This window comes from Manis javanica, chromosome 12 (assembly GCF_040802235.1).
Source record: "Manis javanica isolate MJ-LG chromosome 12, MJ_LKY, whole genome shotgun sequence".
In the NCBI taxonomy this organism is placed as follows: domain Eukaryota; kingdom Metazoa; phylum Chordata; class Mammalia; order Pholidota; family Manidae; genus Manis; species Manis javanica.
In genome coordinates this window covers 3,647,964-3,674,701 of record NC_133167.1, presented here as the reverse complement: position 1 = coordinate 3,674,701, position 26,738 = coordinate 3,647,964, and the positions used below count along the sequence as shown (strand labels likewise).

Below are 26,738 nucleotides of genomic sequence, written 5' to 3'. Positions count from 1 at the left end.
CCCCTGCACTCAGCAGCCACTGCGGACCTAGAGAGGGGTCCCCCTACGGCCACTGCTTTGGTGTCAGTGAAGGCAATGGGGTGCTGGGCTTGCTCTCCCATGTGGCAGTCCAGCTCCTCATCCTCCTACTGAGAACTGAGAGGAGAATCTCAGGTGGGAGGGAACTGAAGAAAGGGATTCTTTCAACCTGCATAGGAAGTGCTGGGCACACACCTGACTCCCCAGATGTGAAACGGACCTGAATGAACATGCCAGAAGGCTTGAGAATTAGACTGCAGCGTGGACCACCAGCCGGGTGTCAGGGTGGCCTCTGGACAGCATACAAACAAAGTGGACCAGAACAGTCCTGCCAGGGCTCCAGTCCAGATTGTCACAGGAGCCATAGCTCTCAAACGAAGGTCAGGACTTGTGTGCCAAACCCAGACGAGTGGCTGCTTTTAAAACAGGAGATTTGTAGAGGATCCAGATTGCCAGACGTCCAGTATGGCAGAAAACCACTCATCAGCTCAGGTGGTCTCTGGAATGTGTTCCCAGGGCTGCTGCACAGACTTGCACAGCCACACGGTCAGGTGGCCCTGATGTAGGACACCTACCCGTACTTCCATGTTCTGAGGTTTCAAACATCTCTAGAGAGAGCGCATGGGCACCTGCCTTGGCAGTGAGGGGGAGAGATTGCCTCCTCCAGGAAGGCACCTGAGGGCAGTGGGGGCCAGAGGACCAGCAAGGAGAAGGAGAGTCAGCTGCGAAGGAGAGGGCACTTCGGACCCTCCCCGGCTGTGTTTGGTGGCGTGGACACACCATCACTTTCCAATACTGAATAGGGTCCTTTCTTTGGGTCCAGCACGCGATTGACCATTTCTCACTGAAAATGCTCTTGACTTGGGTTGTGATTAAGAGCAATAAACAGACATTTTATCACTACCTGGATGTCTCTTCTGAATTGGAGAAAGGGTGAATGATGAGTTACTCCTGAGGAACTGGGCTCAAGAGCCCCTTGCTGTGCTTTACACCTCACAGTGGGATGGCGCTGCCTCCGTTTGACCTGTCATCTAAAACCTACAGCTCTGGCTTCGCTGGCTTGCAGCGTCCGTTCTGTGCTGCTGTTTGGCACCTGCCTGAGCTTTGCTAAGGGGATTTTTGCCTTGACCTCAGTTCTCCCTGGCAGAAATGTTTCCAATCGGTTATGGAAACAGAGGGGTGATGCAAACAGTGGGGAAATGGGATACATCTTTTAGATTCGATGACTGAAGCTTGGTTAGTACCCTTCCCAGTTTACAAAGCACTTTCCCACCCAGCAGCATCTCGTTTAAGCCTCCCACGGGTCTGCACTGGCTCCTTGGGCCAGCGGAGTGCTTCACTGTCACACCAGCTGTGATGAACGGGGTTCCATCACTAGACAAGAACTGAGTTAAACGCGTGGGTTTGATGTCAGGAGCTCTCCACAGGTGTATCTTTTATTTAAAAATGCCAATCATGCACCAAAGAATTTCACTTTTGATGGGATTTTAGGAAACTCACAGCTAAATTTAATATTAACTTGAAATAATAAGCTCACACGGGGTTGTTGTGACTTCTGCTTTCGCCTCTGTAAGACGCTCTGTAATCTACTACTTTCCATTATGCTCAATCACGCGACATCTCTCAGGCATGTAAGGGATTTTGGATTTTATCCAAATGGCAGTAGGAAGCCACAGAAGGGCTTTGGCAGGGAGATGCCCTGATTGAATAAGAATACAAGTGGATCAGTCTGGCTGTCACATGGGGAATGGAGTTGAGGGGTAAGGGTGGGAGGCGAGAGATGAGCGTGAGACACGGCAGGGTCCTGGAGCGGGTGGCAGCGGAGGAGAGGACAGACGCAGGACAGTTCTGGAAACAGGATGCCAGGAACTGGTAACTGTGTGGCAAGGCCACGGGGATGGGGCCGGTCAGCGAGGAGGGAAGGAAGTGCAGGAGAAGTTAGGGGACACAAGGGGGGAGGGTCGTGGGCACCTTGTCCACGCCGGTACCTAGACTTCCATTGCTTGTGAGACTGCAGAGAGAGGGAGACGGCAGAACGGCAGGGGAAGGGTGCCTCCTTTCTCAAGGGCGTCAGGGACTCGGGCACAGAGCAAGCTCCTCGGCATGGAGCTCTGGTCTCAGGCGTGGCCTCGGGAGGCGTGGGGTTTCTTCTCTGCTGAGTTCTGGATGGGGCCTCGCCATTTTCAACCCAGAAAGAAAAGCCCTTGGGGGTGGTGGGAGGCTGGGGGCAGATGTCGCCGTCTGAGCTCTCTCCTGGGCATCACCCACCACTCCCTTCCCTTTCCCCACCGGTGTGAGAAGATAAGGGGGCCGCCTGCTCAGTCCCTTGAACGTTGTCTCCTCTGCCTTATCCCCTCTCCCCAGCTGGGGACCCTCCCCGGCGACCTGCTCCCCCCACCTCTGGTCGTGAGCAGGACATGGTGCTGGGTGGAGTCATGGAGCGGCTCTGCCGTCAGGAGGGCTGCCCGTCTTTCCTCTGTCAAGTGCCACCCCTGCCCGGTTCTGTCTGTGGGAGATTCCAGTTTGTCTCTGGCTTGGTGGGAGTCCAGAGCCATCAGAGACCTGCGGGGGCAGGGGCAGCAGGCAGGCGGGAGTCCTCAGGCCGGTCAGCTGGCCCCAGGGGAGTGCGGTTGCCTTCCACGCAGCCGAGGCCTGAGTTACAACTGGGCAAGAGAGGGAAGGATGTCCCCACGTGAGCATCTCACAGCCATAGCCGCGTGGCACTCACCCAACAACGTGAGTCGGATAAACATCTGTTCTATAAGATTCTGTCTACAGTTTCACTCAGAGAGCTTTTCTAACCTAATTATGTGTGTCAATCCCGTGGCTGTAATCAGCGCTCTTAGGCTGACCTTCATGAACAGTCCAATTTGGATGGCTTTACGGGCTGTCTCGGGCAGCCCTTGGGTTACGCTGCACGTGAACTGATTATTGTGCGACGGGGCTGAACTCTGCAGCCGCTGACCTTTAATAGGCACGTTAATGGTGATGGAGTCTTGGCACCACCGTGCTGTTTTGGCTTTGTACGTTGAAGTATGGATAATGGCAGACATGTCTGGCAGATGATAGAGGGACCTGAATTGGCTCCAAGTTTTGAGTACTCGGCGAGTTTGCCTAAGAGGGAACTGGACGATCAGCTTTGCAGCCCTTCCCATCTCCCATCGCCCACCCCTCACCTACTCCCCATCCCAGCCCTGGGTTAAGTGGGGGGATCACAGGTTAACCCAGTTAGGCTGGCCAGTCAAGATAAAATCACGCACGTTGTCTCCTTGGAAACCCAGAAGAGTGAATAGCCACTTTTTTATTTTTCACGCTCTTTCCAGCTGTTTCTTATCTGGAATAAACATAAAGGTGGAACGTGAGTGAGAAGGGGCTTCAAGCTGATTTGGGTGTTTATATTGTTATTTGGTGCGTTATATCAAAAGCCTTTTCCTAGCCTTGCTAGGTTATGACTGAGTTTCTTTTATGTTTATAAAGCCACTTCTCTTTCTGATGGTTAGTCCTGTAATTCCCATTTGCTCAACTTCTCTCCTTGCCCTGGAGAATTCTGGCGTATAACATGGCAAGCCCATGGGCATCATCTCATCAAATGTGGTCATTTACTTTTAAATAAGAAACCAGTGACCCTAACGTTTCAAGTCAAGCTATGAAGCTACTTTATTTTTGTTCTTCCTGCAACGGAAGATAAATATAAAATTAGAACATCATTTCTTGAACGTAGGTAAAGTAGACTCAGTTGTTTTGGGGGACATTAACAATATTCAACCATAATAAAAACTTAATGGGTAAAAGCAATCCTGATATATAATAAAGATTAGCTTCATTTTATGAGGCAGGCTGATCTCCAGTGAAAAGAGTTGGAGTAAAATAAATCACCTTACCTTCTTCTGGCAGATAAGCATCTGGTTGTGTCTAATGTTGGGTACAGTGTGTATCCTTCAGGGCTCACAGTTGAAGCACTGACATTTTCTGTGCTATTGTGTAGCAACCCTGTCTCTTAGAAAAAAAGCAAACCCAAATGTACTCAAACTCCCCTTTGCCTTTTCCAGAGCCAGATTGTCTGGTTCTCCTGCCAGACTGTTTTTAACTCCTTGGCATTTATGAGACAAGAGTAAATAAGGTGCAGCAGAGCCCTGTAAGCGAGGTGGTGCTGCATAGGAGAAAGAGCAAGGGGCTCAGTGATAGGCCAGACGTGGCATGAGCTTGCTTGTAGGAACTGAATGTTAGATTGCAGGTACTCGGGGAGCTGGCTGATTCAAGTTGGTAGCTTGAAATTGGCCATCGTGGGAGTGTTTACACCATGGAAACTGACTAGTGCTATGAATCAGGGGTCTCCCTATCCAACAGCCAGCGAGGCTGCTAACGCCACCAGCACCACTGCACTAAGGCTCTAGGGGCGGGTCGGGGACCTGGACACTGCGTGGGTGTGTCAGCAGTCTTTGCAGCTGGGATTCCCTCATCCATACCCTGGTCCTGCTGAGTTCTGGGCCAGAGAAGCTTTTTGTGCTTGGTCCCTTTTCTGTGAGCAGACTTACCAAGCATTTAAAACAGACAGGAAAGTGCCTGGTACAACAGGAAGTCCCGAGGAGCAGCAGGTGGCAAAGCTGGGTCAGACTCAGTTCCAACCTCCAAACGCGTGTGGCTGTCACAGGGAAGGTTTAGGCAGAAACATTTTAGGAAACAGTGCGGGAAACTTGTTTAAAATCTATCATTTTAATCCTAGCTGCTGATCTTACCCATAGTAAAGAAAATCACGCTAAAAAGATGTTTTTGCGACGTCCCAGGCAGGTGATGAGGGAAGGGAATCATCTCCTTGGCTTTGGGAATGAAATTTCACAATGCGGAGATGTGGCTGACACGGGGGTTCCTGCTTGTGGATTTCTGAGCTAATTGCAAACCAGAATCAGATGCTTTGAAATCTCAGCTCAGGCTTTCCTGCCTGAAACCAGTGCCCAGGTGTGGCCATACAGCCAGTAATGAATCTGGCTCTCAAGTAGTTTGAAACTTGTTTTGACTGTCAGCCATGTATTTGAAGAAGTCTCAACACCAGCTATCCAATTTCATTTCATGTAAATGTTGGCTCTTATTTCCTCCCTCTTCCTGCCAGTTGAAATTATAAGAAACCCATCATTTGCAGGTGGAAAGAACATTTTGTGAAGTCATTTACTAAGCTGTGTGTTATGAAAACTCTTAGCCAAAAAGGGGAATCCTGAAGAAATTACGTTTCACCATTTTCCCCTCCATTCAGATCACCTGCCCCTCCTGTTGTTTTCATTTCAAGGGGGCCTGGGCATTTTTGCAATTTCACCAGCATAATCCTTTCAGGATTGCTTTCATTACTAATTGAGGTCTTTCGAAATACCAAGTTTTTTTTTTTCCCCAGTTAAATTAGTTTTAGGTTGTTAGTGGTTTCACAATCCGAAGCTGGAAAAAGTTACGACTTGGAAAAAGGTAGAAAGTCATGGAATCATTACGTTTAGAACCTCATGGTTGGAGGGACCCAACTCAGATTTTCTACCCCACTGGCTCTTCGTCAGGGTGACTCTGCTGCCCAGAGGAAATTAGCAATGTCTGGAGACATTTTTGGTTATCAGGACAGGGAGCAAAGTGCTACTGGCATCAGTGGGTGGGGGCTGGGGGCTGCTAAACACCCTGCATTGCACAGGACCCATCACCACCCCCATCGCCAAAGGATTAGCTGACCCGGAATGTCCATAGTGTGCAGGCTGAGACGTGCTGGGCTTCCCAGTGAATGAATCCCTTCTGGCCACGAGACAGCTCCAGGGATGGAGTAGCTCCACCAACCGTTTGCAGGAGAAGCGTTCTGCCCCAGGGACTCACCCACAGTATCAGGAGCAGGTGGCAGCAGTCTGAGCAGGAAGGGCCAGGGGACCCAAAAGAATTCATCTGGGGACAGGGAAGCCTTGGGTGCCTGCTGCCTGTCTCCTGCGCTTAAGAAGACATACACAGATTTATTAAAAGAGATGGACTTAGTCTGTTTGATTCCAGAGGGCAGGTTTAGAAAAGTTAGGCCCTGGGCAGGTGACAAAGTCTCACCTAAGAATGTTTTGGGGGCTCCCGGCTGCCTGTGGTCCCTCAGTTCACAGGTAAGAATGTCCCGTTTCCTCTGGGCCCTTTGTTTACTTATGTCCATGGCTTCCTGCTTTGTCCCGTCCTTGCGGATTTGGTTTTTTGGCCCAGGCAAAGTTCATGCTAGGCTGGGGGGCCAGGAGGGGACGGCGAGGACTGGCATTCCAGGGGCAGGCCTGTTGGACACTCGCAGCCCACAAGCGCAGTCCGTCCTGGCGCTGGTCCCGCTGGAACCGCCTCCGTGTCCCGTCAGTCAGTGCGGTGGGCTATCTTGGCCAAGCCTATGAATCTTTCCCAAAAGGAAAGAAGAAAAAGCAAGCCATTCATTTAAGGGTTAGTGGGAAGTGAGTGTGTGTGTGGATGGCTTTTAGGATATCACTTGCTCTCCCAGAAACTTTCAATTGCCCCATAATAAAAACACAGAGCACCCTGCTCTGGGCGGAGAGGGGGTTTGAGCATCTCCTGGGGGCGTCTTTGAAAGGCTGCCCCTCCGCAGCCCTAATCACTGCGGCACGTGGCTGACACTCAGCAAGCCTGCTTGGACTCACAGGATGGAGAGGCGCAGGAATTGCCCTCCGGAGAGCTGCACCTCCTCCCTCCACCGCCGACCCACCCTGCTCGTTGGCAACGCCCGTTTGGGCAGATGTGCATCATCTGGCGGGGCTGTTTGTTTGCCCAGCAGCCCCGGAGGCTGAGGACCAAGCGCCCAGCTTGACGCTCTTCCCTGCGGGGGGACCAGGACTTGGCGCACCGTGGTGGTAGTTGGGATAATAATAATGTTTTACGTTAATATCGCTGCTTTCATCCAGACGGATTTTTAGGCACTCCACAAGCTTTGTGAGGTAATTAGAACAAGTTGTAACAGTTCGTCTGTCGTTGAGCGTGGTTTCTGGGTGAGTCATGGGGTGTTCTGACCACACACAGTGCCAGGGTATTGATCATGGACAATGTAGAACCAGGGCTTCCTGTTGAGCTTAAAAGCAGCCAGGCTTTCGTGACTCAGAGGACTTGACGGTGGGGAAGGGCTGCCAGCGCACTTTACGCATCACTGGTGTTTGTTTTGTTTTTTTATCTGTCTATAAAGCCATGTGGAATCCTAATTTAAAGATAGAAAAATCCCCACAGGACTGACTGAGTCCGGAGGGCAGAGATTCAAAGGTCCTGGAGCCAAAGGGGGTCTGGTCTCCAGGACCTGTTGGGTGTGAGCCTTCAGTCTGCCCTGAGAACCCCTCAGGGGGTTTCTGCCATAGGGGCTGAAGGGTCACTGGGAGGCTGTGTACCTGGTCCCTGCCACCTGCCTCTGGCTGGTTTCACAAATTGGACTTCTATGCAGAATTTCAGCTGGAGGAAAGGTTGCAGTGTTAAAGAAAAATAAACTGTAAACCTGGTATTACAGGTGACAACCAGAGAGGTTGTGTGTGTGGTCTGAGGTCACACAGCTAATGCCAGCCAAGCTGGAACAGGACTGAGCTGTCTGTGCTGCCAGCCCAGGGTGTCACCAGTGGCAGTGCCAATTGCAGAAGGAAGGACAACCCTTTCAGGGGGTCAAAGGACTGGCTGACTCCAAGGGCAGGCTGACACGATGGAGAACCCCATTCACCAGAGCAGCTGAGAACCCCATTCACCAGAGCAGCTGCACAACAGGAAGGACCTCTTTTGCCTGCTAAGCTGTGCAAGGTCACCTGTGTGTTCCAACAGACTCAGTGTACACTGTGATAATTGACTGGCCAACCATCAGGCAGAGGGTGAGCTACAGTGTTAGCCCAGGTGCCTGACCCAAAGGCCCAGATGTTTCCACTGGTGCCACTGTTCATTCATTCAGTGGTTCATCCAGCAGGTATCACCAGCCCCCACCATGACCAGACACGATACCAGGTGCTGCGGTGAGGATGCAGACACTCAGCTCTGTTCCTCTGACTTCTGAACACACACACTCTCTATCCAGGGGTCACAACCTTAGATGTCTCCGCCGGGCAGGCATTGCGTAGGGGTGGGTGGTGCAGGAGAGGGCTGGGGTGCGGACAAGGTTGTCGTGGGCACCTGCCTCCTGGCTCATCTGTCTGTGGCCAGGCAAGAGTTCAGGCCCAGTGTTTTTTGATCACTTGGTTTTTCGGAGGAAGCCAGATACCTGGATTTTTTAAAGTGTGAAATAGCTGATAAATATTTAAAATCAGAATGAATTTCAAACTATTGGCAACTCATTCAGTTGTCAAAAATAGTGGAGAAAACAGAACATTTCCAGGGGCTGGAGTCAACCCACCGGCCAATAATAGTTAGCCTCTGTCTGTCCGAGCTGGTTTTGTTCAAACTGGAGCAAATGGCAAGCATGCAGGGAAGGGGAGAGGCCACTCAGCACTTGGCCTCGATGGAGTTTGCAGGCTGCTTTCTGCATCCACCACGTGAAGGGTAAATGTAATTACATACAGGCAGTACCATGTGGTGAAAAGTAGCTTCCATGAGGAATTTCTACATTTACTGGTAGAATTGCTTGCTGTTCTCAGTAAAAAGAAAAAAATAACATTTCAAGACAGCAGAAAATTTTCTCTGGCTCTTCATTTGAGTCCTTCTTAGGAAATCAAAGATGAATCATTTTCTCTTAAGTTGAACTTAGACTAGAAGTTTCAAGTGACCTGCAGGCTACAGTCTCAGGTAAATCGGTATACCCTGCGCTCGGGCGGCGGTGGATTTTTCTGTTCTGGTTCAGCCATCCATCCAGGTCGACTGTGTTTAAATTGCCTGTGTTCTTGGCAGAACCCAGACGCTGGGGGAGACCGCCACCTCCATTTGGATGGAGTCAGCCGCTGGCGGGAGGAGTGGGGGGTGAGGCTGGCTTCACCTTCTCCAGCTACAAGGAAGGCCTGGGAGAAGCTGGGCTGCCAGGCACGTGGGACAGCAGTTCCTGCTAGAACACAGAAGGGCTGTGGGGAGTCTCAGTAGGGTCCCCTGTCACCTTCCAGGGTCTGACACCCAGACAGTGGGGTGGGGCGAGGTGATTAGTCCTGAGTTGCGAGTGGTCATGCACATTTCTGTGTGGGGCATTTGGCAGGGCAAGGACCTGCCAGGACTCTCATTTTCCTGATCCCAGGCTGAGATGGAGGCTGCTGCTTTAGCCTGGTTCTCGGAGTGACTGAGAGCCTGCAGCTGTCCTTCAGCAGACATACGTATAAGTGAGAACTAGCCCCCTGTTGTTTAGGCACTGAGATATGTGAGCTGTTTATTAGGCAGCATAATGTAGTCTATCCTGACAGATAACAGGACCGGCTCTGTAATCCACTGCCCCTAAATCTCGCGGTCAGTGGCCCATGGGATAGTAGCCAAGATGGCACCATTTCCTGGAACTCCTGCCCCCTCAGGGAGCCCAGGGAGCCTTACAGTAACCAAGTTGCAGGAAGGTCACTGTTGGTCCATTCTGGCAGTCCCAGGGGATAGAAGCTGCTTGCATCCTGGCGGTCATTTGCACAGCAGCTGTGGTCCCCCCTGAGCACAGTGCAGTGTCTCTGCTGTCCCCTCAGGACATCGTGAGTCTGGCTTCCCTCAGGCTGTTTGCCACCCCTGGCACCTGGCTCCCCCGGTGTGCATGCGGCCCCTTCCCTTAACTCTTCAAGTACAGCAAGGCTGGGGCTGCCACAGCCCACGCAGGTCAACCAGCCCAGGCCGGCGGGGGCCATGCCCTTTTCTGGAGCCCACACGCCCTGCATTTGGAGGGAGAGCTGTGATTTCTCCTTGTCCCAGGGTCCTGTTGGTCTCCCCTGAGACAATCTTCCAAATTCCAGATTTTTCCAGGGTAGAGGCAGCCTTTGACCTTCCGTACCGCACAGGGCAGTTCAGCCCTTCCATCCAGCGTTCCTGTCCCAGCAGAGGGCTTTGCCTTTACCTTGCTTGGTGATGACTGGAGTGTTTTTTTAATCATATTTTTCCCCCAAAATAGAGTAGCAATCTGTGTCCAAAGATAAATCCAAGTGGCCAGCTAGGGAGACAGGACACTGCTGCCCCTGTACATGGTGTCCCCCACTTTCCAACCAGTAAGGCCTCTGGAGCTTAGGACTCGCCTCAGAGCAGTGTGTCACCAGAGCCTTCACGCACTGGCCTGTCCTTGGCCTCGTCACACACCTGAGTCTGGGTCTGTCATACCAGGGTCCCCATCCCCAGTCATTTTCAGTGTTCCTTCATTGGCAAGCAGCAGGCTGGAGTCCCCTGCGTGGCCAGCAAAGCCACCGTGTCAGGGAGGTGCTGATGGCTGCATAGCCACGCTCTCTCTCCCCACTGCAGCCTGGTGGCCCACTGGAGGGCCTGGGTCTGCGTGACATAGACCAGCACCGGGCTGGGGACAGTGTCAGTTTCATTCCTGAGTCCCTTCAGCACACCTCACCCCCTGGATCGAGGACAGGCATGCATGTCCTGTGCTGCTGGACCAGGGATGGAGGCACGTGGACGTCCACACCAGACCTCCGGGATCTCCTTCGGCAGGTCCCTGGGTTGTAGGAAGACCTGACACCTTTGCTGTCCCAGCACCTCTTGGAACTGGAGGTGGAGCTCCTGCTGAGGCATCTGCTGTTGGGGGGCCCACATTCCAGCCTCTCGAGAACTGAAAAGAATGTGTGTGTCAGCCCTGATCCTTGGGAAGCAGGGGAGAGTGGCAGGACCACGGCTTCTAGCACCCCGGCAGCAGTGCACTTCTGGACGTGAGAGCCGCACTAGGTAACTCTCACGAATGGGAAAAGCACGGAGCATGGGCGCGCCTCGTTGCTATCATCGCCTGTATTCTCTGCCCGTCTACTTTCTCTACATCATTTCACAGCCCCAGCATTTTCCATATTAACATAGAGTATTCTAAACCGCCTTTTAAATGGTTTGTAATTTCCCACTATGTGACTAATCATGATAATTGGACATTGTATGGGTTAAACTGTGTCTCCCCCAGATCCATATACTGGTGCCCTAACCCCTAGAAGGTGACCTTATTTGGAGAGAGGGGCTCTACAGAGGCAATCAGGTTAAAATTAGGGCATGAGGGTGGTGTCCTCTGACTGGTGTCCTCATAAAGAGAGTGAAATTTGGATCCAGAGATAGACCTACACAGAGGGAAGATCCATGGAAGACACAGCGAGAAGCCGACTGTCTGCAGGCCAAGGAGGGAGGCCTGGACCAGATGGCTCTTCATGACCTCTGAGCGACTAAACCTGTGGACACCATGATCTCAGACTCCCAGCCTCCAGGACTGAGAGACGATCCGTTTCTGCTGGTTAGGCCCCCATTGTGGTGCTTTGTTGCGCGGTCCTGGCAAACTCGTGCAGGCATTTCCATGTGTTTTGCTCTGACAAATGATCCCATGAGAGCATCTTCACTGTGTGTAAAGAAGGCTTGTGCTTTTGCCTTATCAGGATTCCCCCCGCATGCCCGCCCATCCCTGCAGGCCTTCCAGCACCCTGTTTTGGTAGTAGCCCCTCTCTGCATCCGGGGGCCCAGGCTGCTGTGGTCACACTGCCCAAGGTCCTTGCTGGACTTTTGAAACAGAAGTGTGGGGACCCTGTTTCAGACTCTCTGCACCCCCCTCTCCCAGCCCAGCCCTTCTGAATGCTCGGTGGGATCTGCTGAACCGGGGAACCGTGGCAGTGGCGTGGGCGCTTGGAGGCTGGTAGGGGCTGGTCTTTCCCATGGGCTCATGAGCCACCATGTGCATCACGGAGTGGGAAGCTGGGAGCTCCCGCATCTACCCTGGCTGGAGGGGAGGGTGCTGGGGAGGGCTGCCATAGGGGGGGGACACGGGCAGAGAGGGCAGCCCCAGGTCAGCCAGTGCCAGTGAGGGGAGGGGAAGGACACGCCGCAGCCCCCTGGCGCAGCCTGCTGTGACGGCCCCTCCCGGGACGGATCTTACCTCCTGATGGAGTAAGTTAATAAGTCCGTGTCGTGGAGTAGAATTCATGAGTTTTGTTGAAATGCTAAAAATCTGCTGCTTAAAATATTGTAGTGTAAATTTTTGAGATGGAAATGTCAGTTTTCTACACATAGTAAGAGTAAAGGACGTTTGCTGTGCAGCCAAGTTCCATCTTTAAAAAAAAAGGGTGTGTGGGGGGGTGTGGTTCATTGAGCAGCAGGGAATCTGGGCCTCTCCCAGGTGGACTGGAGCTTCAGAAAGGTCTCCACGCAGCTGGAACTGAAAACCAAGGCCGCGGCTGGGGCGCAGCGGCTGGGCGACGGCTCTGTGTGCGTGTGCGCATGCGCAGGGGCAGGGTCTCGGGGACCCACCCAGGGTCTGGAGGTCCGGAGGCCTCACTCGGGCAGCTTGTGCAGCAGCAGTGATTCAAGGCCCTGCGTGCTGGTGTGTGGGGGCGTCACACTGGCCCACTCCACCCGTCTAGGGCCCTGGAGGTCAGGCCAAGACCTGCCCGTGCACAAGTGGAAGTAACCATGGGCACGTCCAGCCAAGGATGGTTTCTTGCCAATAAGCCTGCATACTGTCAACGCAATGGCACCCATTAAGCAAGCTCCTCTGTGACCTGGGACTCGACGGGCTCCGGTAGTGTTGCCCTGGTACAGGGATTTGGAAGGTGACCCTGTACTGTCAGCGCTTCATTTCCTAGGCTGCCCGCGGGTGTGGATGATTAGTGTGTGCACGCATGTGTGGGAGCGTGGGAGCACATGCTTGTCTGTGCAGACATGTGCATGTGTGTGGGTGCATGCAAAAAAGAGTGTGAGAGTATGCATGAGTATGTGTCGGGGTGTGTGTACCTGTGCATGAGTGTGAGTACATGTATGCCGAGTGTGGACATGTGCACACGTGATTGTGTGCTCCTGTCTGAGGGTGTGCTCATGTGCATGTGCACAGGTGTTGGCTCTGATTCTGGGTTCATCCCTTCCCCATTGCACATGAAGGAAGAATATTCTTGATTTTACTCCTTCACATTCCTCAGAAGTTCTGATGAAGGCTAGAAAGCACCATTCCTGGACTCTGACACAAGTAAGTGCTGACCTTTCTGGGCAAGGATGTGCAGAGGGGCCGACTGGTATTTACACTCCAATTAGCTCAATGCCAGGATGGCTGGAACAATGCGGTGGATGTACGTTTCCTCCAGAGCCTGGCGAAGTCGGGACAGGATGCTCTCCGGAACGCCCACTTCATGCAGAGGAAAGAAGCCAGAGGACAGCCCGTGGACGTGCAGCAGTTAGTGGTGCCCCCTGCACCACCGCAGAGCTCTCTGGAGGGGTGTGGAGCCGTGGTGTAATGTCAAGCCTTGGTGGGAATCATGAGCTCAAGTGGACACCCTGGCCAACGTGCTGAAGACCACGGCTTCCAGATTGTTCTGCCATTGCTGTGTGGAGCTTACCCAGGGATCCCCCGAGATGCAATGATGCAGAATATTCTGGAGGGTGAGACCACAGTGGGTTGTGGGAGAGAAGGAGCCAGCAGCCCACTGGCCTCTCAGGCCCCAAGCTAAGTGTGGTGGTGTGTGAGCTCGTTCGGTCCTCATGGACCACAGGTCTAATGAGCTACTTGTCTAGGCTTCGGGACCAGGGAATCGGGAGAGCTGGGCGCAGCTCCCACTGTGCTGCAGACCTCCCACTGGTCTGGGCATCTGGCCCTCATCCTCATCAGGATGCTGTGGCAGGAGTGTGATGCCTGCTGCCAGCAGCGGTCTCCTCAGACCTTGGAATCCCATGGCCGCAGTTCCCAGCCCAGTGAGCCAATGGCCTCCTAAATCTTTGTGTGACGCTTGTTTTCTCTTGGATGGTGTGAGTTCCCAGACTTCAGGGAGCGGCCTTTGCGGGCCTTGCACTGCGGCCCTCACTCAGACCCTGCTACAGCTCAGCCGTGCTGTGTTGTGGCCCCTCTACTGCGGCTCAGGGCCATGTGCTTGGAGGAAAATGAACTTGTGAAAGATTGGGTGGATGCACTGGGGTCCGGCTGTGTGTGTCTGGCTCCAATTCCCATAGTTTCCTCGAGGCCCTGTTGGCAGCACCGATTTTCCATCCTTTCAGTCGGCTTTCTCATTTACATGCTCAAGTTAAACGCTGGGACACATGAGGTTTGCTGCTAAACACACCCAACTGTGTTTTGTGGACATAAAGTCATTTTCTTTTTCCGGTAAGATGATGATGGGGAAAAAACTTAGACATCAGGTTTGATTAAAGAACATTGTTCCAGAACATTTATTCTTGGTTATGAATGAGGGCTTAAGCATCAATCTGGGGTGATTTCCCTCCAGAAATGTATGCTTCTGGCCACATTCTCACTTGGAATGCTTTTGAGAAAAGTGGCTATGTAAGGCAGGAAGTTCACTGGCTCTCTGCTGTCGTTTTATAGAGCAGGAAACAGATACACAGACGGGATTGTTCTCCCACATTGTCAGTCATGACGGGAGGGGAGACCAGGCTCCAGAAACCCCAACTCCAGGCTTGGTTGGGATTTTCTCTGCACCCCACCATCCCTTTTGATTTTCCTGACAGACTGAATATCCTGCTTCTCAGTAATGGTAACCACCTCATCTTGTGTCTTGATAAAAACTCCAAATCATTGTGCACTCTTTGAGGTAATATAAAAGCTTTGAATTTGCAATTCTAAACTCCCTTGCAACTCAAGGAAAATCATGATTTCTTTATAAGATGTTAGACTTTAAAGTACATCTAATTTGATTGGAGGAATAGCTTTCTATGATCAGCTCACAGAAAATGGTTATTATTACCATGCAAAAGGAGTTTAGAACCACTGTAGCTATTGCTGCAGGAACTTACAAAAGGAAATCTTGGTTTGTCTCCATCTTAGTCAATCAATGGGGGTATTGATTTTTGCCATCCTTAAATCAATTTACACTCAGTCACATTGACTGTAGGAAAGTGCAAACAGGCTTATGGACCTTTATTTTTATTTTCTACTTTTTCTTTCCTCTATAAAGAATAGACCAAATAAATGGAAGATATGGAAATTTTGCTACAGAGTTGGCTCAAAATAATAGCACTCTTTCATGTTCTCTCCAGAGTTCCCTATTCATGTATCATGATGCCAAGTTTTGGCAAATAAGCCAAGTTTGGATTAAGTTACAGCCAAGTATGTTGCCTTTGCCCATTCAATTTATTCTTGGCAAACATCAGAGAGTATTTATAATGAAGTCCCATTTCGAGCATTCTATTGCCCCAGTGGAGTTCTAATAACACTGGGTATTTATTTAATGTCTAACTCTAGGAGTTCAAAGTGCTTTAAAGACATTCCTTAACTGATCTTAATATCCCTGCAAGATTTTACAGATTGGGAAAGTCAGTCGAGGCATGGAGACTTGTTTGAGATCACCCAGCAAGACCTCGGAATTCTCCAAATTAATCACACACCTCCCAGCATTTAGATGTTTCTGTACCTCAGATGGCGATGCATTCCCAACCTCTTATCTAAATGTTGTTTAATAGAGGGTATTTGTTTATTTCCCCATGGAGATCTCTAATTAAGGAAAGGAGGAACCCCACAAACGCTTCCATTGGTATGTCGTAGCACTAATTGGGCAAAATATCTTTTAAATACTTAATTCATTTTGGCAATGAAGTTAGCATTTTGGTAGCTAGAAAACAGACAGTTTGGGAGGCTTCCCATTTGGATAAAGAGACGGAGGTGATTTTTCCATGGCCCTTGGAGGAACTTCACACTCGCCTTGGGTGTGTGTGGAGGGGACGGAGATCACAGTCACAGGGCTGTGGGGTGCGTGGTTGAGAGGCCATCAGAGGGAGGTGCTCAAGTCTCTCTGGGCATCAAGCTGAATATTATTTCCATCCAGCTGTCTGCTGTTCTTGGGCACCAGCTATAAGATGGTTATTTAGCATTTTCTTGGCACTTTTTATGTCTGTCCAGTTACATGTCTGTTAAACTTCGTGTTTTGCCTGAAACACAGAACATACCGTGATGAGCTCATGGAAGATAATTGCAAGAAGGAGCAACGTTCGAAGTGCAGGTGCTGCTGGCAGGCAAGTGTGCAGTTCAGATGCTTTCCTGCGTCTCACATGTGGTGAGCAGTGGCTATTTTGCCCGATGCTTCTTTGAAGCTCGTGTGGAAAGGCCGCTCCCAGGACTTGTCCTGATGAGCGCAGGGGTGGCGTCTGCTCCACCAGCCCCGGCAGAGAGAAGAAAAGGCGCTCGTCTCTACAGCCCGCTAATTTTACAACTGCCTCATGGCCCAAGGGTCCTCTCTAGGAGTGTCAGTGGGAGCCCGGATTTGAGCGTGTACTGCCATTTCCCACATCCTTGTCACCAGGGAGCTAAATGCTGGAGTGCACAGCAGCCGGGCCAGTTTCATGTACTGGTTGAGAGGCCTAACGGGGCATTCAGGGGCCGACTCTGGAGCTGGACTGAGTTCGAGGGTCGGTGCCACTCAGCAGCTGTACCTCTGGGAGCAAGGCCCTCACATCTGCAAAGTGGGAATAATAACAGTGTCTGGCTCTTGAAGATGAAATGGGTTGATGTGTGTTAGACATCAAGACTGTTCTTGGCACATAATTAGAGCCTTGTTGGCTTTACCAGCTATTGGTGCCATTCCCGTGAACATCATGGGGGAAGATGAAGTGCCCGGCTTCTCTCCCGTGGAACTGATGGCACAGGTTAATGGTAAGACAAAAGGAGCCGGGGCCAACGTCAGCAGCACTGAAAGCAGAGGGCAGGCAGAGGCCAGGGACTGGCCGGGCCACGCTCAGGCCCCGGGGCCAGCAGTCAGCCGCCCGCCCCATGCCATGCCTGGGGAGAGAGCGAGCCCTGCTGCTGGGGCCCGGCGGCACCTGTGACGTCTCAAATTGACACTCACCCGAGAAGATGCTGCAACATGAGAGAAGGACACAGACTCATGTCGCAATCAACAGGAAGAAAACGTATTTTAAAAATTTACTAGAGGAAACGGTGGGGAAATGTGGACATCATCTTCTTTCCCCCCTTTCAGATGCTGTGCATGAGCTATGAGGCCATAAGATGGGGAACAAAGGGAAATGGAAGATTTAAGAAAACATGGTTAGAGAAAAATGAAGTTGTAACTGAATTTAAAATGGGATCCAAAAAGGTAAAAGTCAGGTAATTCTTGGACTCTTTCAGGATGAAGCAAAAGAAATGGAAGAATAGTAGAAGAAAATACAATAGCTATGGATGAGAGATACTGGTGTTTCGACATACTGATGACTTTTATTCCTGCAGAAAGATGTCTGATACCCGGAAGAATGCTGTGCGAGCAAACGAGTGAACTCATCTCCCTGGACTTTCACACCAACCAGACCACACGAGGAGGAGACACTCTAGCTTGACATTAGTGAGAAGAGACTTGACAGAAACAAATAGTAGTGGGAGGCCATTCCTTGGTTGTAAAGAGATCACATAAAAAAATGAGCACGTGGATTGGAGTGCTGTAATGAAGCCCCGTGAACCGAGAGCTCAAGTCTCTGGATGCCCTCTGCAGGGAGAACCCAGCACCTTCAGCTGCCCCAGGTGCCCTTTACCAAAGCTGGTATATATTTAGTTATCTAAGAAAACAAAACAAAACATAATTTTCAAAGAGCAGAAATAGTACTAGCCACATTCTTTGACCACACAATTCAGTAAAACTCAGGCGAAATGACAAAGCTATAAACAGGAAACTGCAGGCCCAAGAAAATTAAAACAAAGCAAGACAAAACAAAACAAAACATTCCTATGTAACTGTTGGGTCAAGGATGAAACCAAAGCCACAATTCTAAACTACTGAAATATGTGATGTGCAAAAATGCAGCCTCGGTGATGAAGGAGGTACAGTACAGCATCGAGGACATCACAGGACATCCGACATGCCTGACGGCGAGGAGCTGGGTGCAACATCATGACACGGCCTCACGTTATTGCAGTGACATACCATGTGGCCGTTAAATGTCTTTGCTGACCCAGAAAGATGGTATGTTTTAAGTAAGAAAGCCAGGTGTATAGAGTGATCCTACTTTTTAAACTGTGGCTGTGTTTTATCTGGGGATGATATTTTTTCCTTTCTGCTTATGGCTACTTCCTACTTTGTCTTGATGGGCAGATACTAATTAGGTATCAAAACAGACAAACATACACAGGTAAAAGAAGGGGCACTGAGGATGTGACATAATAGCTGAAGGAAACATCTAAGGACTTTATGTGGGTTCATGAGCGTGTGGAAGTCACTGTGTGGGACTCTGCCTGCATAAAACCTTTTGAGAATTTATGCATAATACACACTCATTTAGATAGATTTTCACTAGCAACTTTATGAACATCCTCTGAACAGGCCCCAGTGGATGATGTCCCCTATTTGTGTGATGACCATAACCCACTTACTAATCGTAATGGTTTAAGGATCCTGAGGCGAGTTGGTAACTCACTTGTAGGAATGCGGTGGCATGTATAAACCAGACACATTCCTCTGAGCTTCTTTCTGAATGATGACCGCAGGGTATGATCGCCCATGACACTCAAATATGTGCCTGGGTCCAGAATCTACTTGCCAGAGACTCTGACTGACAGATCAGGTGCCTCAGATACGTGGAGTTGGGAGCTATCCTCCAGCCTTTACATGATGATCCTCGAACTGCCCTAGGCCATACCCAAGACTGGATATGGCTCCTGGGCCATGGCTGCAGGGGCCACTGGACCTGGCTGGGCCAGTCAGAAGCTATTCCCATAATATGGACCTGGGATCCAGTGAATTGAATTAGTGTCCACTGGTGTGTGGGGTAAGAAGTGGATAAATGTGGGGCTGGGGAAGCCGTGAGCTCACTGGAGCAGAAAACACTGACTTGTGAGGGTGGGCATTCTACAGGGATGCAGAGTGCCAGTGCTGAGAGATTATGCAGAGGGAGAGAGAGACAGAGACAGAGACAGAGAGAGACTTGGAGAGACAATGGGGGATGGGTAGCCAGGCCCACGCAGAGGCGCCACCAGGCTTGTCATGGGCTCCACGAGGCAAACCTGTGCCCTCCTAATAAATTTCCCATTAACGCTAAGTTGTGATTGTGTTACAAGCAACGAAGCAATTAATAGCCAGGCCAAATATTTTGTGCTTGAAATTTAGCAAATTCAATTTCCACATTAGGAAACACTCAACAATGTGAAGCAGCCTGAAAATGTAAATAATACTTTAATGGTATTCAAGCTTTTTAAAAAAAAGATAACAGCATGCAAACATTATGCACAGACTTGGAAAACAAAACCTATAAAGCAAAAAAATGCTGAGCAATAATAGGATACATCTATGAGTTTGTACAATTAAAAAATTGTTTACAGGACCAGGTTGCATTTAAGAGTTAATGGAACATCTGTGGGAATGTGACGTCATAAACTAGAAATGTTCGCAACAAAAGTTTCTAGCTAAGAACCATGATACACAAGAAGCAGCCACTGAAACTGGTTGCTCCTAAATGGAGTAATAGAGTGATGGGATTGGCGTAAAGGAGGTCATTTGAGGATATTATTGGCAGGGCCTCCATCTTAAGTTGTCAGATTTAGCAAATAAATGTACAGGACTCTCAGTTAAATTTGAATTTCAGGTAAACATTGACTAGAGTTTTGTGGTGTATGTGTATCCTAATACTGCATGAGGTAACAGTAAAACCTTCATTGGTGATCTGAAATTCAACTTCAGCTGGGTGTCCTCTACGCTATCTGGCAATCCTACCTCCATCCCAAGTATGGCTTAATTAGTTTTCAGAAGTAATAGTTACTGCATCGCCTTTGGCTTGCTCTCTCACTTCGGACATTCTTGACCTTCACAGCTCTGTTTCTTGTAATCTCTTTCCACCAAAAGGTACCTTCATAATGTGCATCACAGCAAGAGAATTGAATTGCTACTCATGCCGCGTGACTTGGCATCGCCAGTGACACTGGTACATTGAACACGAAACACCTGCAAAGCAGGGTCCACGTGACTGGAATGGCCTCTAAATTTCCTTCGGAAGCAGGGACGGAGGGCGTCTTGGGAAGGCAGACAAACCAAGTGGGAACCTTCCTGAGTCCTCCCCTGTCCCAAACCAAGTGTATTAGAACCTCATATCTAAAAACACCCACCAAGGGTTATTTGTTGAATTGATGTATTAATAACATGGATGCGGCGGGACAAGCGGCTTACCAAGGTCGGTGAGAAGATTCAGACCTGGGGGCTCTCTACCCAGGCCAGCTGTGCTTGGTGGAACTTCGAATACCATCGAGACCTCAGAGACCCTTGGGTGGTGGCGTTCCTGCGGTCGGAAGGCCCTGTGAACAAACGACCAGAAAGTACCAGTGAGAGAATAAGGAGGTGCAAGAGTACTTCCGTGCCCTTACCCTTCTAAACCCGGCCACTGTGGGTTATATTACTGTTTGGTTTACTGGAATTCACCAAGAATAAAGAGGGTGTGGATCCTTTTTGAAAAGGGATTTTATTCTTGTTGCCATGCACTTGAGTCAAAAACTGAAAACAGACACCTTGACCCACCAATTTCTTGGAAGTAAGAGCCTGTAAAACTAAATTGGACTTGCTTCAAAAAGAAAACAAAGCAGCTTCATAAATCCTGGAGCCTGGGGCTGGTGCCCTTTGTAGAAGGAACTGCGCTGCCCCCTGTCGGCCATGTGATGCACTAGGGTCTCGTGCTCAGTGGGAATTCCGGCCCTCCACCTGCAGGGCAGGTGGTCATCACCCTCCTCCGCCTCGTGGATGAGCAGACTTAGAGTGGCGAGGCCACCTGCCCAAGGCCGTGCTTGCTGTGAATGGCAGTGCTGGGATTTAACTCTCCGAGGGTTGATCTGAGAAGAGGTCTCTTGGTCTCTCAGAGACAAAAAGGTAAGACAACTTGAGGGGCATTCTGTGTTCCAGCCTCCGGTTTCTAGGTCTTTCCCTAATCATGAATCCTGCCTGCTTCGAGCGCGCAATAGCCTGCCTCTCTCCACCTTTTCTCCCGTGAGGACAGGACTAGGATGAGCCCCACTACCGTCCCTGTGCTGTGGGCCCAGGTGTGATTGGTTACCCATTCCCACGCTCGCCAAGGCAGTGAAGAACTTGGGGTCTGGGGAGCCCACCAATAAAAGCAAGTGCGTGAACTCCCCTCTTTCCCCTTCATAGAATGATGTCTAAACCTGCTGAGCACCTCTTTCTTCCTCCCCTGCAGCATGGAGGTCATAGTGTCTGCTCCCAGGGTTCCTGTGAGAGTTAATGGAGACAATTCTGTAGACTTCAGCATGTACCTGCACAGAAGGAATTGAATATTCAATAGATATTTGTATTCCTAGATTAATAATGTTCATGTCTTTCAGCCATTGTTTCGCTTCAATCAGACACTTGCATTCTGATCCATTCTCCTGTACCGGGATGAAAAGACCCTCCGTATACGGCCTGCAGGCACTAGCAAGCACCTGGGAGCAGGGGGGCCCTGAGGGCACTCTAGGAATAAGGCTAGTCCTGTGGCTGGAGTCAAAAGGCTGCACGGTCCAGTCAAGCCCTGGCACAGCCCTGATGGACAGGAGGCTATTTGAGTCCATTCCAGCTGGATAAGAAGTCTGGGCCCAGTCCAAGGTCAACATAGTGGACGGCCCACAGGTTTTCCCTTCCAGCAGCCCACATCTCTGTGCCTCTTGTAAGACGGAGGGACCAGAAGCCTGCTGGCGCTGGCTGCCAGAAACCTAGTTGGAGAGGCTTCCAGAGGTAGAAGGCTCTCCCATTCCCGAACCTAAGTCAGTTATAACACTAACCTCGAACACTCAGGGCTGAAGGAGAAGGTCCATTCATTTGTTCCACCATCATGTGGTCTCTGCTGAGGGGCTGCACCTGGGCAGCCTGGCCAGCACCCTCTGCCCTCTGCCAGCCTGGCCTGAACACTGGGACTCCACCCAGATGTCCAGGGTGCAGGAGGAGCCAGCTGCCTCCGTATCTCACCTCTTCCACTTGCTCACTTGCTCATGATCTGAGCCTCTCCCAGGCCAAGCCTCTGGGCCCGGAATCTCCTGCAGGTGCACTGTCTTGGCCTCTTTCTCCCCTTCCCTGCACTGTGCAGGTCCCAGGACAAAGGGCATCCCTCGGCCTCCTGCCCAGGACCCCAGCCATCTTCCCCAGGCTGCCTTCTGCTCAGAGGCTCCAGCCAGCGGTGACGCTCTGACCCTTTCACCTGGCCCCCACTCCCAGGTGACCTTGCACCCTCCCACCCACCCCCAACCTTTCTTCTTGTGGAGTACCTGCAAAGCCTTTGCTGCCTGCTCCCTGCTGTCTCCACATGACAGCCAGGCAGATGCTTACCAAATAGACTGTCATCTCCTTCCATAAAGCCCCCTAAAACCTCAGTGTTGCTTTTAGAATGGACTCCCGGCTCCGCACCATGGCCAGTGCCTGCCCCGTCTGGCCCTGCCCCTGAGCTGAGAGCCCCACGGGTCCCTCTCCCCATCCTTTGTTTCTTACAATCATTAATTGTGTCAAGCTCTTTCCTGCCCCAGGACTTTCGCACACACGGTAGGTCCTCAGCCTACATCACTCCTACGCCCTCCGTAGCAGGGCCTACCCCTCAGCCTTGACTCAGCGTGAGTGTTGCCCCTCAGTGTGGCCGACCTCACCATCTCGGCTGGGGCTTCCTGCCCCTGAAGCGTTCTACCACTTGCCTCTTTCTGCATAGCACTTACTGGGTCACTGCCTCGGCAGTGAGTGGAGGGTCACAGAGACAGGGCCAGACCCTCCCTGGTCCCCCGTGTCCCCTGGGGCCTGCACAGAGCATCCTGGGACTGGTGCGTGATCCATGAACTCAAGCTCACCTCTGTCAGCAGGCGAGTGAGGCAGGCTCATGTCCACACTCTGCTTTCCTTCTGTGGTCTTCCTTATGACAGACGGTTCTCCTACCTCAGCCCCAAGTCGTCAGTCCCATTGCCTTTTGTAATGTGTCCAAACTGCAGCCCGGTGCTCATCAGGCAGAGAGGCTGGCACACTGTGGGCCCTTTGGAAAGACATCTGCTTTTGGGCCTTGTCTCTGTGTGTGCATGTGTGTGTGTACACGCCTGTGCACACCCCTTGGCTGCTAGCTCCAACGGGCATGGGCCCTGTTGAAATAATCTGCGGCGAACCAGTGTTTGCATCTGACCCTCAAAGCAGGCCCGGCTGGGCAGCTGGAGGCCTAGGAGGAGGCTGGAGTGTCGTGGGTGGACACAGACCTGAGACAGGAGCTTGGGGCCTGTCTGACGGCCTCCTGGGCAGCCCCACCACAGATGCTGCTCCAAGCTGGCCTCCTTGACCTGCTGTGCAGGCCTCTTCATGCCCTCCAGGCACACATGTGAAGTCGCCCCAGGCAGGACGTGGAGAAGGAAAGGCTCTGGTCACTCAGGCTCGCGGTGTGTGTGGGGCTTGTCGGTGCTCAAACACGGGCCCCGGGACCGGCAGCTGCAGGCTGGTGGCCAGGGCTGGGGTCAGGGCAGAAGGCAGGATGGAGCTGAGGCAGGTCCGAGCTGGCTGGCCACAGCAAGCCCTACTGGGGTGTTTGTAGAGAAGGAGGGGGTGAAGGCAGGGTGCAGATGTGGGGCCTCTGGGCAGAAGGCAGGGAGCACAGAGGGCTCAGGTGGAAGATTCTGAAAGAGTGTGCAGAGCCCAGGGTCTGGGGGTCTTGGGGTGCCTGGGGGATAGCACAGCTCCAGCAGTGCCAGTGCTAGAGGTTTCCAGCCTGGGCCTCCGAGGGGCTCAGACAGCTGACGCCCTGCTGGCACGGTCAGGTTACCCTCACACACCCAGGAGCCTGGTTTAAGGAGAACATGGAGCGTGTCCCCACATATGACACCTTCTCCTTGGGGCATTACACTGGCCACTGTGAGTCTGCACATTGCATGCAGAACAGCAGTGCAAAAAGATCTAGAGGACACTGTCTCTTCCTCAGTGCTGATGTCAGGGCGCCAGCACCGTGGGCTATCTGGGGCTCTGGGGCCCACTCTACTCCTGGCTCCCGCCACAGCCTGCATCAGACCGGAACATCTGCCCGCTGGCTGCAGCCCCTCCCGAGCTGGCCGGCTCTCCAGGACCTGAGGGCCAGGGGCTGTGGGTATGGCCCTACCCCTGGGGGCGCTTAGCTTTGCCTTTTCATGAACCCCAGGAAAGCCACCCATCCAGATGAAGCTGCTGGTGGTTCCCTTTGCAAAATGACCAGTAAGCTTTTGATTTGTCTGTCCTGAGAGTTGAGTTTTTCCCAGGTTTTTTTTTTTAGGAGGCAAAGCTGTAATTCAGTTCATTATGGAAACGATGGCAGAAACGTGCTGGCTTTCTTCCTTCATCTGTAAAAACAACCATGAGGTCCCCACCTGTCTCCACAGAAAGTTCCTGAATGCTGTGGGACTAGGAGGATGTCTGAGGAATTACTCTGGTTTCCAGGGCAACATCCGGGCCGTGAAACGTGGCCGCAGGTGGGGTGTTGTAGAAAGGACCTGGAGGTGGTCCAGTTTCTCAGGGCGGTCCCAGCCCTGACATCACTGAGGGAGGAAGCAGCCCCCCCTGTTAAAGGCTTTTATTCCATTTCTCTGGTGTCCATCAGGCACTGGGGACAGCACCCACCCCGCTCCCGGCACAGCGGCTCCAGGGGCCTCAGGAGACCCCGGGGTGGGCACCAGGCCTGGCAAAGGAACCCTGTCCTGCCCTCTTGGAAACAGGGCTCTGCGGGGTGAAGGCAGACCATGTTCCCAAGTGCAGGGGGCCCAGGAATGCTGGTCCCGAGTGGAGCATTGTGAACTGATTTGCATCCAGGCGAATGCATGTCCAAAAATACGACGGGCCTCCTTGTTGTGGACATGCACGTGGGGAAGCCACGCAGCTTGAGGGCCACCAGCGGACGAGTCCAACTGACAGCAGACAACAGACACTCCGTTTACACACCAATTCCCTTCTCCACTCGTGGGAATTGTTCCACAGGTGGAAAGGAGCGGTGTGGCCCCATGTCAGGGCATATGCAAGCGGCTGTGCGTTCTAGTCCACCTGTGCTGGACATGGGTCTCTGTCCTGGGCCCCTGTGGCTACCAACCCCGGTCTGCTGGTGCTTTCTGTCCTCATACGGAAGGACAGCGGGCTCTGTGGGAACGGGTGCCCAGCCCGTTTCTAAAGTGAGTTTTGTGCAATACCTGGCATGCCTCCCAGGGTGTAGATATTACGGCTGACTCTTAGGGCATTTGTTTTCCTTCTTTATTCCAAGTTTTGGGAATGTTCTGCATCTTTTATTGGCTGTGTGCTTTGAAAACAAAGGTCCTTAGATTTTCCTTTAAATTGAGAGTCTGTTCATCTATGAACTGCTCTCAGATTCATCTTAGAGGGTCTTTGCCAGAATTGTAGGAGTAAGACAAATGCCTCATTACGACGTAGGGAATCTCAATATCTTATTTTTAGCTTTAGAAACTTACAGGTCTCCTTTGGTCAGACTATATGCTTGTCACGTCTGCATCCCATTCTTCAGCATCTCTGGAAGGCAAAGGAGGCCGAGGGCGGGAGTGCAGCCCCAATGGACTCAGTTGGCGGCTGGGGTGGGGGGGCATCTCCGGCGTCAGGGCTGCGCTCCGAGTGCCCTGCGCCTACATATCTGCACTCTGCACTGGTGGCGGGAGCCCTGCAGAACCTGTCAGTCATGACAGTGATCACAGAGGAAGAGTGTTCTCTCTCTCATCCAGGATTTGAGCCAAGACGGGAATTCAGCCATGCCACCTGCCTTCGCCTGCTGCCCTCTGTGGGCCGGACCCTCCCTGCTGACCGTGCCTCTCTGCTCTCTGCGTTTGCACACAGTCCTGGAGAGTCAGCAGAAGGGACCTCACAACATCCAGTCAGCAGCCTCCGTTTCTGGGAAAACGTGGTCCAGGAGAGAAGCGGGCCCTGTGCTGGCCATTTCCTTCTCTGGCTTACTCTCTCACGGCCTGTGGAATCATCGTTCGAGAAAAAGTCAGGGAGATGAGGCGACTTGTCCAGGTAGAAAGGTACTTATTTTTGGTCTAGGATTCAGAGGAGATCCCTCAACAAAATGAATCAAAGAACCCTCATCTCTTCCCTAGGGCAGGTGTAATGTGGCCTTTGATGGCCTCTGATGGTTCTGGGCGCCAAAGGCACGAGAGGAGCTCCCAGGGCCAGAAGGGCAAGCCCCACGCCGGCCACGGGCACACAGGCCCCGAGCAGAATCAGCTCGATGCTGCAGGGGTGGGCTTGGGCCGACACATCTAGACCAACTTAATTTTGTTGCCACTGGGTACGTTTGAAACCTGTGGGTGGCTTGCTCAGGGTACAGGTTTGGGAGACTTTCTTATATAAGGGTTTCAGGAGTTGCACTGGCCACGAGGCATGGTGCGAGGAGTTTTAAACCAAGTCAGCCATGTTACCCTGAAGATTTCAAGGGCATCTATGTCAGCAACAGTCTCCCATCATCCCGCTGACCACGTAAAGGCAGCTGGGTGGATGGTCGGAGGATAGAGCCTCCCTAATAAATTTCTTAAACCAAAGGAAAAAAATAAAAAGAAACAACACAACAAAGGAGATCTCTCAAGGGCATTCATTCTTTCATTCAACACGTCTTCACTGAGCTACTTCTCAGGGGCAGGCCTTCAAGGACACGGGGGAGATCCTTTCTCCCCAAGGACACAGACAGACGGACAGCTCTCCTTTTCTGCAGCCCCTCAATATTGAGGTTTCCTGGTGTTTTGAACCATGCCTGTTCTTTCCTTC

At 51.6% G+C, this 26,738-nt stretch overlaps 2 long non-coding RNA genes across 8 annotated transcripts in view; one reads left to right on the top strand and one right to left on the bottom strand.

Moving 5' to 3' along the window:
- Positions 1-1,480: 1,480 nt before the first annotated feature.
- Positions 1,481-26,738, top strand: part of LOC118970783 (uncharacterized) — a 49,300-nt gene continuing 24,042 nt past the window's right edge. For 2 of the 7 annotated variants that reach the window (XR_012123428.1, XR_012123427.1), the window contains exons 1-2: positions 2,620-2,754; positions 19,863-20,873. This is a non-coding gene — a long non-coding RNA (uncharacterized lncRNA). Of the gene's footprint in view, positions 1,891-2,618; positions 2,755-17,864; positions 17,991-19,862; positions 20,874-26,738 lie in introns of those variants that run through there. The other 5 variants (XR_005058891.2, XR_012123433.1, XR_012123429.1 and 2 more) reach the window with 4 other exon arrangements.
- LOC140844902 (uncharacterized) lies at positions 2,573-4,059 on the bottom strand. The gene is made up of 3 exons (XR_012123434.1): positions 3,900-4,059; positions 3,279-3,352; positions 2,573-2,681 (listed from the first exon to the last, which is right to left on the bottom strand). It is a non-coding gene; the product is annotated as an uncharacterized lncRNA (long non-coding RNA).